This window comes from Haliotis cracherodii, unplaced genomic scaffold (genome assembly GCF_022045235.1).
Source record: "Haliotis cracherodii isolate W230 unplaced genomic scaffold, xgHalCrac1.p SCAF_17, whole genome shotgun sequence".
NCBI classification, from domain to species: Eukaryota; Metazoa; Mollusca; class Gastropoda; order Lepetellida; family Haliotidae; genus Haliotis; species Haliotis cracherodii.
The window spans coordinates 7,551,233-7,564,944 of record NW_027266272.1 but is presented as its reverse complement, the minus strand read 5'-3'; the positions used below and the strand labels follow the sequence as shown (position 1 = coordinate 7,564,944).

Sequence of the window (13,712 nt, the reverse complement as noted above, 5' to 3'; positions counted from 1 at the left end):
CGGGACCCGATAGCTTATTGTATGCTCTATAGTCATATGGAAGTGGACAAGAACTATACATTGTATTCCGGCCGATTGTTCTTGCATTTACTTATAAGTCAGGAAAATGGACTTAAAAGGGGAGTTGTTGAATGTAATTATTTTAATTATTAAATGTTGCCTATACACTAATCTGGACGAACTTCTCATTGTTCTGTTTATGTCATCCTTTATACTATTAGTATGTTACCGTTCTAAAGTCAACCTCTCACATAACATTATATTGATCATAGTATCAAAGTTTAATCAACAATATCAAGAGCAGCGATTTAAACCACTGAAACACCCAAACATAAGGCTGTTATCAAGCGCTAGTGCAGACGTGATGCATCGTAAAAACTGTATCGTGATGTCTTCAGAAATTCAATTATACTACGAGATAGTACGGCTAACGCTGACTCACCGGTGGAACAAAGACAATATCGCTAATACAGATATAACGTATTTGAATGTTAATACTAAAGACAAACAATCATTATTTTTGCAGTGACTATATAACACGTATACACGTTTATTGTTAACTTTCATCAGTTTTGCTCTTCATTTTAATAACTTTGTTTTCACATATATATGTAGCAATACCCGACAAGCATGTCATACATAATTATGGGGCAGTTTTCAATCATGTACTGACTTACTCTGGTGTTAATGAGCGAAGTTTATTGGCTTGTGTGTAAAACCCCGTTTTTCTGGTAATCCTATGATTACTTAGTTTATTTCTATCTAATGACACCCTGTTCTCTGGATCATGGCTCCGTGACTATCTAGAAGAAGAAGTCTTTATTTGTACCAAGGCCACTGGCCCATATACAATACATACATTTGAAATAGTGTGGTACATGAAAAAAGGTAATGTCAGGTACAAATTTACAGGTTTACAGGCTTTTCATAATTACGTCTTCTTTCATAGCTGCAATAGGTATTTACATAGTTTTCCAAGTAATTGTTTACACGAAGATGACAGTAGCGTTTTAAATTTATGCATATTTGGATTATTGCAAAATGTTGTTGGTAAATACAGATGTCTAATATCGTTGTAATATTCACATTCTAAAGTAAAATGATATTCATTCTCTATACTTGTTTCACATATGGGGCAGAGTCGTAAGCGTAAGTCAATATCAGCCCATCTACCTTCGTTTACCTTAAGTCTTAGTAGCCCGGCTCTAAGCCTTATCAAAACATTTCGATATTTTATTTCAGTAATAATGGAAGGTATTTTTCTGGTTCCAGGAGACTTTTAAATTCTTTATACAGAATGTACCTAGAACTAGCCTTGATAGTACTATTCCATGATTGGTAAAACATATTTATCAAAACGTTTTTAAAACTATTCATGAATGATGGTTTGTCGCCAACAGCTTGACTGAGCCAAACTACTCCGAATCCGTGAGAAAATAATATGGAACGAATAGAAGAAGCATAGTTATGACGACCACACTTGTCGTTATATACAAGCATATTATAAGATTTTCTTGGTATCCTACCTTCGTCCATTTCAATCAGTTTTAGCCAATACTTTACAGAACGACACATAGCATTTACATGTAGTGGGTACCGACCGCATTCCCCATACACAATAGCATTTGGGGTTTGCAAACCAACGTTAAGAAACTTCTTACAAGCCATAATATGCACTTGTTCTATTTTTTCAAATCTGTCTACACCCCATATTTCCGCACCATATAAAAGAATAGGTTGAATCTGAGTATCAAATATTTTAAAGAAAACGGAAGTGTCAACAAAACCAATCTTCCGTAAATTGCGAAATATTTCCATTAAAGCTCGTTTACCCCTTGATGCTAGATCTGAAACACATTGGTTCATCTTTGATGTATATGAGAATACAAACCCAAGATATCTATAGGAGTTGGCGGTTGAAATACGTTTGCCTTTATAGAACCATTTCTCATGAACAGATAACCGCCCTCCTCGTCTAAATACAACAACACTCGTTTTATCTAAATTAACCGTTAATCCATGTGAATCTGCAAAGTTATCAAGAATATTAAGTTGGTTCTGTAAACCAGTTACTGTGTCAGAGACAAGAATAACATCGTCGGCAAACAATAATAATAATATTTCAAACAAGTCAGGAAATAATTGTACGCCGTGTTTCCCATGTGATGAAACATCATTTGACAGTTCATTGATGAAAAAGGAAAATAATAGAGGGCTTAATATACAGCCTTGTTTAACTCCGTTAGGACAATCAAAATATTCTGTATAAATGTTATCATTACATCTCACACACGCTTTCACGGAGGCATAGATTCCCTTATCCATAACAGTTAAGATGAACATTCAGTTCAAGTAAATGAATGAGTTTGTTTTGACGCTACAGTCAGTCAAAAAACCAATGATGTGAGGTTTGATAACACGCTTCTACCAGGTCGAACATCGTGGATCCTCATTTTCTGCCTAAAGAGAATCATAGTTCATATGCTAATCCATCTGCGAATACCCTCCCACTCAAGAGGACCTTACATGTTGCTAAATCTATCATCTATCCCCCCAATCTCACCAATCCCTGAATTGAGAAGACGTGCGTTACGAATCTCCTCCAAGTCATCATCAATATCCGTATGTGTCTGTGATATCATTACCCATCCAAAGCCGAATATACATTTATTGTGTTTTCTTGACAACAAATGTTATAATTGGGATAACACTTTCTGAGTAAAGTACAGATTCTCGTACTTTCTTGGATTGAGTCCCGTCCGGGATTTGAACCCACACTGTGAGTGAGGCACCCAATCGCCAGAACACAAAGTTGGCGATCTAACCCAGCCATCGAACCAAAAATGTTAGTCCAGATGACGTATACTTTGTGTACTCCTCTGACAAGAGAAAAATGACACGGCTTCTATGACCGAAAGCTTTGAACCAACAATGCCTTTAAGAAAGTGGTCAACAGTAACACACATTATATTTGGATACCACTTTCTTAGTAAACTACATATTTTTAGGGTGGAAATAATAGACGTTGATGGTTGATTATCAATGGACAAATTAAAGCCAAAACTTAACTTATGAATGATTGGTAATGGGAAATGGACAATGGGCAAACGGGAGGCGGGGTAATCAGCGCCATGCCAGTTATCTGTTGGCTTCCCTTGTTGCGTTCCCTTCTTTGCTATCTTTTTACTTTTGTTGTTCTTACAGGTACAAATATATGTTCTCTGCCTCATAGCATTTAATAATATGCACCTGATGAAGGAGAAAGTATATATTCCGAAACGCAGTGTTCCTCCGTTGACATCCATAAATAGTTTTCCTTGTGTGTATCAGTTCTTAATGCCCTTCAAAGACTCAATCTAGCTTTGTTTTTAAATGTGGTGATATTTGCGTAGAATATAATATGGTCATGCCTATATACATTTGGGTCTTTGTCTACATAAGCATTTAGACATACAATTTAGAGCTAAGGACATTGCTAATTCTGCCGGCATGAAGTACACGTCATAGCAAGCTGTGATCTTTATTCATACTTTAGATATTCGTAATGGAGATCTGTAACTGAAGTTTACCGTAATCTTCCGCAACTCTCACCTCCTGACCAGTTGAACGTCTTAGTGCATTCAGATGCCATTGTAAAATTCCAGGCTGCCCCTCTTTCTGTGATGTTTTGACGGATGAAATCTATTGCGTTATAATAATCTCTGTTTGCTGATATATAATATGTACATGTTGTAAAATATTTACGATATGTTAAACGTGTAATTCGATGCATATGCAATGCAAGGTGAACATAAGTGCGGATGCACGAAGGCAGTTATAGTCATAGTTATACTGCGATGGATGTAGGGGAATGGTAGGGGTGTGTATGTATGTATGAAAGCACGAATACCGATACATGAGGGCGGATATAGTTATAGTTCGATGGATGTTGGGGAATGGTGGGAGGATGGATTATGTATGAAAGCATGCGCATGGATCCATGATGGCTGACGTAGACATAATGGTGGGGAAAGAAGAATGTGATGTGTGTGTGCGTGTGCGTGCGTTTTATTATTTTATTAAATGTATCTTCGAGAGTCAGTAAGAAACTAGAAATAACTGCCTTTGTTCGGTAAACCTCACCAAGTTTCAGCTTTCGCCTCTTCCTTTGTGGACTGAGGTTTCACATTTGTAAAATGATCTCTCTTATCTGTCTGTACCATCAACTTAACTGCCCTCACCCCCTGCAGTTTTCCCGTCCCATATTGCCAAGCAGGTGACCCACAAGGAGGAATACCGCCCTCCCTCAGTCCAGTGATACTGTGCCTAGCACAATATGTTGGGGATACGTAGCCTTGCTGTGGGCAAACATTTTGTAACAATTTCGCACACTTTGATATGTAAACAGCAAATATTAATCAGTTTTATTTCAACAAAAACTGAAAAAATCGGATCCTACTTATTTTGTGGATACCATAACAATAAATCAAGCCAATAGATCGTTTGAGCTGGAATGAATATAAAAAATAATTAGCAAGTCGATAGTCATATTCCCTCTGTTGGTCCCACGTGAAATGTTCTTCATGAATAGAATAGATGGCTGATAGACGTTCGACCGAATAATATCATTTGCTTACTTCAACTGTTCATCTAATTTCCATGAATGTATGTTACATAGTTCATATGTTCATGGGCTTCTTCACTGAATGTATAGTGTGAAGGACTACTTCACTTGAGGATAAGTAACATAAATAATGATGATAATTATGATAGTATTGCCATTATTATTCCTTCAGATTATTAAAAAAAAGAGAAAAAGAGAGAGAGAAGAGGTATGGAGATTGTGAGATTATTTTTAGCATCGGAATTGTTAACATAATTCTTAAATATATTATGTTTTGTTTGTTTGTTGTTAAATGCTGCACTCAGCAATGTAAGGATATTAAAACATTACATTTAGGTTCAGTTGTATTTTTATATTTGTATCATCTTGCAAATGTTACAGAGACCTGATAAGGGATATATAATAATGTATAGTCGCTATTCTTAAAGTAAGAATATGTTAGATTTATCGACCAGAAATATTGCACACAAGAGGATAATCAGATTTCATGACACTATTCAACGTCGGTCAACGATATTTGTGTATGTTATTGCTACATGACACGGATACGTCATGATAAAGCAATTAGAAATTGGCATTTGATGATATAAGATAGCTATGCGATAAATCACAAAGAACAAAGAAGGAAGCGATATTTATTTCACGATAAAACATTGTTCTATCATGACGTCATTTATTGAGATTCGAACATGCACTCGCAACTTGAAAAGTAAAATTTGTAAATTTGACCTTATTTTTGAGAGGTATGTGTCTAGTGAGTTGTTCCCAATAAATGTTGCTGGAGAATCCGAAAATGAGAGTGATATGACAATCGGTATTGGGAGAAAAGGTACAGATGATTGACGAGAAAATTGTGACGATATGTGGGACCAAACTCAAATCCTAAAATGGATTTATCTAGCATGGCCGCTGGCGGATTCTATTCAAGGAATCATCATTATTTAAGTACGGGTAAATATTGTAAAGCGTGTATTTTTCCTAATTTAACACCCTAAAAGAGGCTGTACGTAATGTTGATATCTCATATAGAAATAAACGAGTCTCGGTCGTTGTTTATCGTACAATAAACAACTCCCACTCGTCGTTTGTTTCTTAATTACATGACCATATACACTAACATTATATCTTTTCATGTTTATCGGTCAACAAAAGCGACATAAGCATTTCCATAATCATGAGAAACCCTTGCCAAAAGTAGCGCCAACTGCACCATTGCGACAACATCAGGAGCATGTTTCATGATTCATCATAATAAATGATGACATTGGATGCTCGCAAAAACGCGAGCTCATTCCGATCCACTAGTGGCACCCGCAACAAACACATCCAAAGGCAAGCAAATTGTTCACCCGAAAAGGCAGAAAATTGCATCTGACATCATTTTTGTCATTGATACGTCAAACCTGGAAATGCCGTCTACACGTCCAACACAAAGGCCAAGCCAGGACCCAAATCCTTCAAACCCGGCCAAAGTTCTGTTAATTACATACATTTCCCCCTAACCTTAAATAATCTATACTAGTTCTGAAGTAAATCGTATTTACCCGTATGAATCGTCTTAGGTTATTTATTACCGATAAACAGAATATGCACACTTTCTGAAAGTACTGTGTGATAAGTCACGCACCAAACCTATACTCTCGATATACATGCTGCTCTTACTTAAAAAAGAATATTGGGTTAACAAGATACGTATATTAAAGTACCATGCTTTCCTGATGTGCTCTCATTCTAATTTGAAATAATGGCGTAAATAGTTACCACTCATCTTTCAATATTTTTCAAGGTTGGGTTAATCACGAACATATTTGAATATGTACAACATCTGTACTTACTTACCTTTATACTTAAAGGCATCAGGTTTGTCTGTCATAAGACCCCGAAACAAATATGTTCAACACAGCCCAATATTTGGCTCTTGGCTCCTTGTTCTTATATTTTATAAGTATTGTTTAAACAACTGTTTTTTTCTGTAAAATATGTTCATTTCAGAAATTAGATGCTATTCTAGCATTAGGTCTGTGGTACGTTTACTGCATCAGCATTACATTAAAACAATATTACATTATATAAATCCATACAGAGGAAATGCTTAACATTTATCTTTTAAGGAAGAGTGCAGGACGACTTGCTTTATACATATAAATGTGGACATATATGTATGGACATTTGGATGATACAGATATACCTCCTTAAAGATAGTGTTCGTAGATGACTGTAGAAAATGGAATAATTATGTGAGTAATCGGGTTAATACCACGTTCAGCAATATTTAGCCATATTGCGATATTGGTTTCCAACATACAAGACGGACCATGAAATTATGACTTGAATTTGGACCTGGCTTTCTGGTGTGATGTAACACCCCAGAATCTCCGGTAGAAAAAGGGCTCAAAGCACGAATTAAGATCACGAGATGATACTGATGTATGCATCTTGACATATATTTGCGTAGTATTACTACCTTAATTCATCAGTATATATGTATTTTGCATAAAGGGATATTATAGGATCGACGCTGACATGCGCATATAACCTATTCACCAGTGCTGTAATATTTCATTTCTTCTGACACATATCGACACGAGAAATTATATTTAAATTTAAAAGGAGCCCAAGTGGGATAGAAATTTGAGTCTGAACCTGTTGAACAAGGCTTGTTTCATTTTGGGCTATAGCATTGCCGCAAGGCCTGGGCGGAAGGGAACACCTATTTGCACCCATCAGATACCAATCACAACTTCTCTCTCCAAACGAAAACAAAATAAGAAAAATGTCGGAAGTGTATCCTTCTAATTTTCTATTTAGATACATGTTTTAACTTTAAAGTAATTATATGTATCTCATGTATTATTGGTATCTGTGATGCTGGTACCGTTTTGTTGCCATTGTGTAGCTTTTGTGGAGTTATTATGAATATCAAACACATGCCTTGAAATATGGACTTGTGAAAGAACTCATCATTGAATCATTTGCATTTAAATTAATGCATATACCATTTACTTGGCGTGTATGGACATATTATCCATCTACTTATACACACTTATTATGGACATATACAGAATTTCATTGTACCTTATTATTTAAAAAAATACCCGTGAAGATCCGGGTTAGAATAGGCATTCAACAAACCATGCTTCTACGAAGGCGACTTGGCTCGCTGACCTGGTTGATGCATGTCATCGTATCCCAAATGCGTAGATCGGTGCTCTTGATGATAATGACTAAATTGTTTGGTCCAGACTGGATTATTTACGAACCACCGTCATATAGCTGGTATATTGCTGAGTGCGGCGTTAAACAACAAACAATCAAACAAAATCTATATAATTATTAAACACCTTCCAACAATGAGAAATTAAACTTATATTTTCTAAATATTCTTTTATATTTATAACATAATTTGATTCATAATTTAATGCGTTGCTTTCTTCCCTGTCATTCAATGTGCATGTTCAAACCCCTAAACTTTTAATATTTCATTTTTCATAAATGGCTACGTTAGTGCGTTGCCTAGATCTCTCGTTACCTACTCACAAGAATAGATTAAAATAATTTGTTTTACTATCATATTTCTGTTTATCTAATTCATAATACGAAATTGATAATTCATTTATAATAGTATATATCATATTCGTGTATATCACTATCTGATGCTAAGGTTTTATTTCAGAAAATATAATTAATTCAAAATGTAGAAAGATACACAATTTGCCATTATTTGACTTTTAAACTGTACAAAGTATGATATAATGATCAGAATGCCTGTAACGGGTAGTATTTAAGAAAGAAATATTTGTCGATAAGTCCCATTTTTCAGATATGCCCTTCAGTAGTATTATTGCATATCTCCAGAGAGAGGTTTGCATTGTAGTTCTCATTATTTGTGGATAATTCAAAAAGCAACATAGAATATATATATGCTACCATGACGAAAGAATACAGAGTATACATAACTCGCAATTCTATATATTCAGCAAACAGCCCAAAACCGAAACTCCACAACATATCCGATTACACTGATTAAGGCTGTCCCAGTTCTCCATGCGATACTGACGCCCGTTCGTCTCCCAGACCATACAGAATAAATTTAAAAGGAATCCAGCTCAAGTCTAGAACGATTTGCAATTGGCAAGCCTAGATTGCCTTAATTCTATCCATGAAAGTAAGCATTAATAAAAAAATATTGTTCTTGTCTGCTTCAGATTATATTTTGTAGATACTTATTTTAACTAGGCAAATTGTACTGACACCGGCGCTGTCCCTATTGAAGCTATCCATAAGAATTTCGAATTGCCGTCCATTGTTCGATGTCAATACATCGATGACAAGTGAGGATATCATAAAGTAATCGTTGATGCCGCGCTACACTTTGATAAAAATTATAATCAAGTTGACTGGTGTGTACATTACTACAGTGAACATGTACATGATCATGCCCTAATAATCAAATGCCGTAATGTCAAATACTAATTTATTATTGTGTGATGAATTTAACTGGATCAGTGGTAACATGTGATATTAATATTCCATCAATTACTTTCCTGGTTGGTCCATCCATGTCTACAAAATGAAAATAATACAAATTAAAATGGAGCATAGAACAATTCTTAATTTCAGGCTAGAGCTGTGGAAATCTAGACTTTCCCAATCATTATAGACTTGAGTTGGTCTCATGTTTTACATTATTCTCTTGGGTCAACGTCACAGCTCATACCATACACTAACAAGACCAGCTTGCCCCCCGCCGGAGCGCCTGGATTTTGGTTATATCATCTAACATGGCCAACTCTGCTCTTAAGTAAACAAGAACCTAATCAGCGAGGGGTCCTTTATCATCCCTATGTGGCTGCTTATAAAAATCTGATATCTTTTCCCAAAGACCTGCTTAATAATATATTTTCTGCTGAATATTCGAAACAAATAGAGTGAGTTGGTACTACATGTACATATGTATACGGTTCTATTTTAAATGACTGCAGCACTCCATTATGAAAACAATTTGTTTTAACGCCGCTCTCAGCAGTATTCCAGTGATATATGACGGCGGTCTGTTGTATATGAAATATATGCAAATTGAATCTTGAATCTTGAAAGTTGTAACATTTCCGCAAATATGTATCACATGCAGTATACAGTATATCAACTTCAATATACTGTATACATCAGTATACAGTGTGTCGCGAGCTCTGCGCTCGGCTGGAGCACACATTTCCTACACCTCTCCCTTCGGCAAACACATCACGAGGGTTGCAACGAGGTCACAGGTCAGGCGTGCACTCGTCAGTGGGGGGATTGCCTAAAAGTCGGGCCAAGAAAAGTCGGGCCGGGCCGGGCCAGCGGGTAATCCTAAAAATGGATTGCAGAATAATAAAACGAAACGCGCATATCTAGGCAGATCTCTAATGTCCACAAACGTATAGTTTTGCTCATTTAATTGAGTTTGAATAAAAATGCACCTTCAACAATGTAATAAACTGATGATTATGACTACATACCGTGAGTCTCGTAGAAAAGTCAGTGTCTTGACTGTGCTCGTTCGTTCATTCGGAGATTTAACGTGCGCTTTCCGTGTGTAATAAATTACACTTTAGCGTATCTCGCACACGGGGAAACACTTATACTATTGGGGGAAAAAAGCATAATGAATAAATAAAGAAGTGCGACCCCAAAAAATGTAAATTAGGTAAACCTAAAATGATAATCTAGGGGTGTGTGATTTGGCTGGGAAGGAGGGGGTGATAAGAGAATAATAATAATATGGAAAAGAGCTTGGAACAGTGCGGTGGTGAGGCGGGCGGCGGCGTTGGTGATGAAGAGGGGGCTGACTTGAAGATCGCAGTCGACCAGGAAATCCGAGAGATCCTGGTAGCTGTGGATTTCATGTTCAAATCTCTCTTCTCCCCAGTACTGCACCAGCACCATGGGTGGGCGTGGGCGGTTGCTGGGGTATACCTTGCCGCTCTCATGCTGGTAGCAGGGTTTAGGGTGGACCTAGTGCTGCTCCAGGATGAGGCTGGCCTTCTGGGCAAGGTCGACACGGACGTCTTCCTCAACAACTGGTTCCGGAACCGGGTCGGTTTGGACTTGGCTGGTGTTGAGGGAGGGGCCTGGTGTTACGGCGGTCTTGCTTGTAGGTGGTGATGGGAGGGGGGGGGGGGGGAAGATACTTTTCCTCTTTCTCTTCTTCCTTCCGTGTCCTGTCCCTACAGGCGTGCGAAAGGGCTCCTCCCCTCTGGAATCGAGGGGAGCGAGTTCCAATGCTGCTGTTGGGGGCGGAGGGGTGGTGGGTAGGCTCTCCTGGATCTCCATGGCGGCGACTGGTGGAGCCTTCTTCACTTTGGGCGGCCTGGCCTTCTGTACCGGGCGTGGTGCAGCAGGGATAGGGGCCGGGGTGGTTTTCTGCTTAGGCTTGGTCTTGGTCGGAGCTTTGACCAGAGGCCTTTTTCTTTGACCTAAGTCAAAGGAGATGGAGAGGGTGGAGGAGTTGGACTTGTAGGAAGTCCTGAGGGAGTAGTCCCCAACCCTGAAAGCCAGCAAGGGCTCCAGGATGGCAACTAGCTCCCTCGGTAGCTTACTTACTTACTTACTTACTTTGGAGATTTAACGTGCGCTTTCCGACTGATGCGTATTTCGCACACGGGCCCGGCCAGGCCATTTAATGTGTTTCCGAAAGGGGCGAAGGTGGTCTGTGCAACCCAAGAGGTGGGGTTTAGGGGTTGCTTATATAGAATTTGGGAATTTTGAGATTTGGAATAGATGCCGATGGGATTGGGGAGGAGAACTAAGGGAGCTGGGTATGGTGGATGTTTGTTTGTTTATGTGATTTTGATTTGGTAGGTTATTGTGTTTTTAGATGCGTTTTATTAGTTCCGTTTTTATTAAGAATACGCCTAAGGCCTTGAAGTTTTCTAGTTTATTTTGTGGGTTTAGTATTTCTTCTAGAGTTAGAGCCTTGTTTAGATTGAGGGTGGTTTGTAATGCGGTTCGATGTGTTAGGTAGTGTGTGCAGTGGATGAGTGCGTGTTCTGGGGTTTCTGATTGTTTGCAGTGTGGGCAGTTACCTGTAGTGTGTTTTTTAAATTTTTTTAGGTGGTTATTTAGGTTGGTGTGTCCTGTTTGGAGTTTAGTGATTACTCTGTCGATTTTTTTGGATGGATGGAGAATTTTTGGTTTGGTTAGTGGTTTGCTGAGCACTTTTTTGATTTGGCTATTTGAGTTTAGATATAGGTTATGCCATTTTTTGTGATTTTTTGCTTGTTTACACTTTTAATTTCTGATTTTGAGATGGGTAAGTTTAAGCTTATTTCTGGGATTTTGAGGGATAGTTTAGCTGCTTTATCGGCGTTTTCATTACCGTATATTCCTACGTGGGCGGGTATCCACAAGAAGGTTATTTGTTTGCCTGCCTTAGTTAGGTCGTTGGAACTTTTAAGTATTTGATTTATTAATTTAGGTCGGTTTTTGGTATTTTTGTTTTGGAGGGCTTGCAGTCCACTTAGGGAGTCGGTAAGTATTAGGATTTTTTTGTGTTTTTTGGATTCTTGATTATGGAGGGCTGAGGCCATGCCCATTAGTTCTGCCGTGAATATTGATTGGTTGTTTGGGAGTCGGAAGGATTGTGTGGTTTTAGTTGGTTGTGTGGTATGGACTCCGAAACCTGTGTGTTTGGAGGTCGGATTTGAGGATCCGTCCGTGTAAATGTGACACCAATTTGGCCAATTTTCGTGTATGTATGCTAGTGTGGTAGTTTTAGCTATGTTTGGGTCGGTTGCGACAGAGCGATGTCTCTCATAGTTGAGCGTGGGTAGCGAGCTTGGAAGGACACGTCTGCACGGGACGAGTGTCCAAGCCGAGATGACTGTGTATTGACTGTGTGTATTCTTTGATTAGAATGCTTCTCACCGACCTTGGCGTGTAGGGGCGTGATGTCCTGGGCAGGAAACGACAGTGTTTTGACTACTCTTCTTTCATTAATTAACGCGTTGGGCATCCCTAATTAATCTTTACTAATTCGTGTTAAACCAACACAGGATGTTTTCTGGAAGTGGATATTCGCGAATGTCAAAGGACTGACACGACACGTGTTAATAACTGTCCAAGCACTTCTCAAGTTCCTAAGATTCTTTATATCTGAAGATTAGTATTATATCTAATCATATACCACTTTATTGTCTCATATTTCAGTAGTTAAAGAAAACACAGAGCTCAAAGTGAAGCCTTTTTCACTCTACATTCTCAACATAGTCTCTATCAGAAGTGTTTGGCTTGTGTTGGGTCCGACTTGGCCCGGGCTGTCAAAATGCACTTTAAACACACAAATGTATCATCAAATGTCTTTAAATCTATAGACTAGCACTATACCTACCTATATACAACTTTATAGTGTCTCAGTTCGCTGTATTTAAAGAAAACAAGGTGCTCAAAGTGAAGCCCTTTACCTCTACATTCTCAACATAGTCTCTATAAAAAGTGCTTGGCTTGTGTTGGGTCCGACTTGGCCCGGGCTGTCAAAATCAACTTTAAACACATAGAAGTATAATCAAATGTGTTTACATCTATAGATCAGTGTTATATCTACCTATATACCACTTTACTATATATCAGTACATCGTCTTTAAAGAAAACAAGGTGCTCAAAGTGAAGCCCTTTTCCCTCTACATCCTAGACATAGTCTCTATCAGAAGTGTTTGGCTTGTGTTGGGTCCGACTTGGCCCGGGCGGTCAAAATCAACTTAAACCTCACAGATGTATATTCAAATGTATTCACATCTATAAACGAGTATGATATTAACCTATATACCACTTTAAAGTGTCTCAGTTCGCTGTATTTAAAGAAAACAAGGTGCTCAAAGTGAAGCCCTTTTCCCTCTACATTCTCAACATAGCCTCTATCAGAAGTGTTTGGCTTGTGTTGGGTCCGACTTGGCCCGGGCTGTCAAAATCAACTTTAAACACATATGAGTATAATCAAATGTGTTTACATCTATAGATCAGTGTTATATCTACCTATATACCACTTTATAATATATCAGTACATCGTCTTTAAAGAAAACAAGGTGCTCAAAGTGAAGCCCTTTTCCCTCTACATCCTAGACATAGTCTCTAT

At 38.0% G+C, this 13,712-nt stretch overlaps 1 protein-coding gene and 1 pseudogene across 1 annotated transcript in view; both read right to left on the bottom strand.

Moving 5' to 3' along the window:
* Positions 1–13,712, bottom strand: part of LOC139465144 (sodium- and chloride-dependent glycine transporter 2-like) — a 53,524-nt gene that overhangs the window by 21,272 nt on the left and 18,540 nt on the right. The window lies entirely within an intron of this gene.
* Positions 828–2,312, bottom strand: LOC139464296 (uncharacterized; annotated as a pseudogene).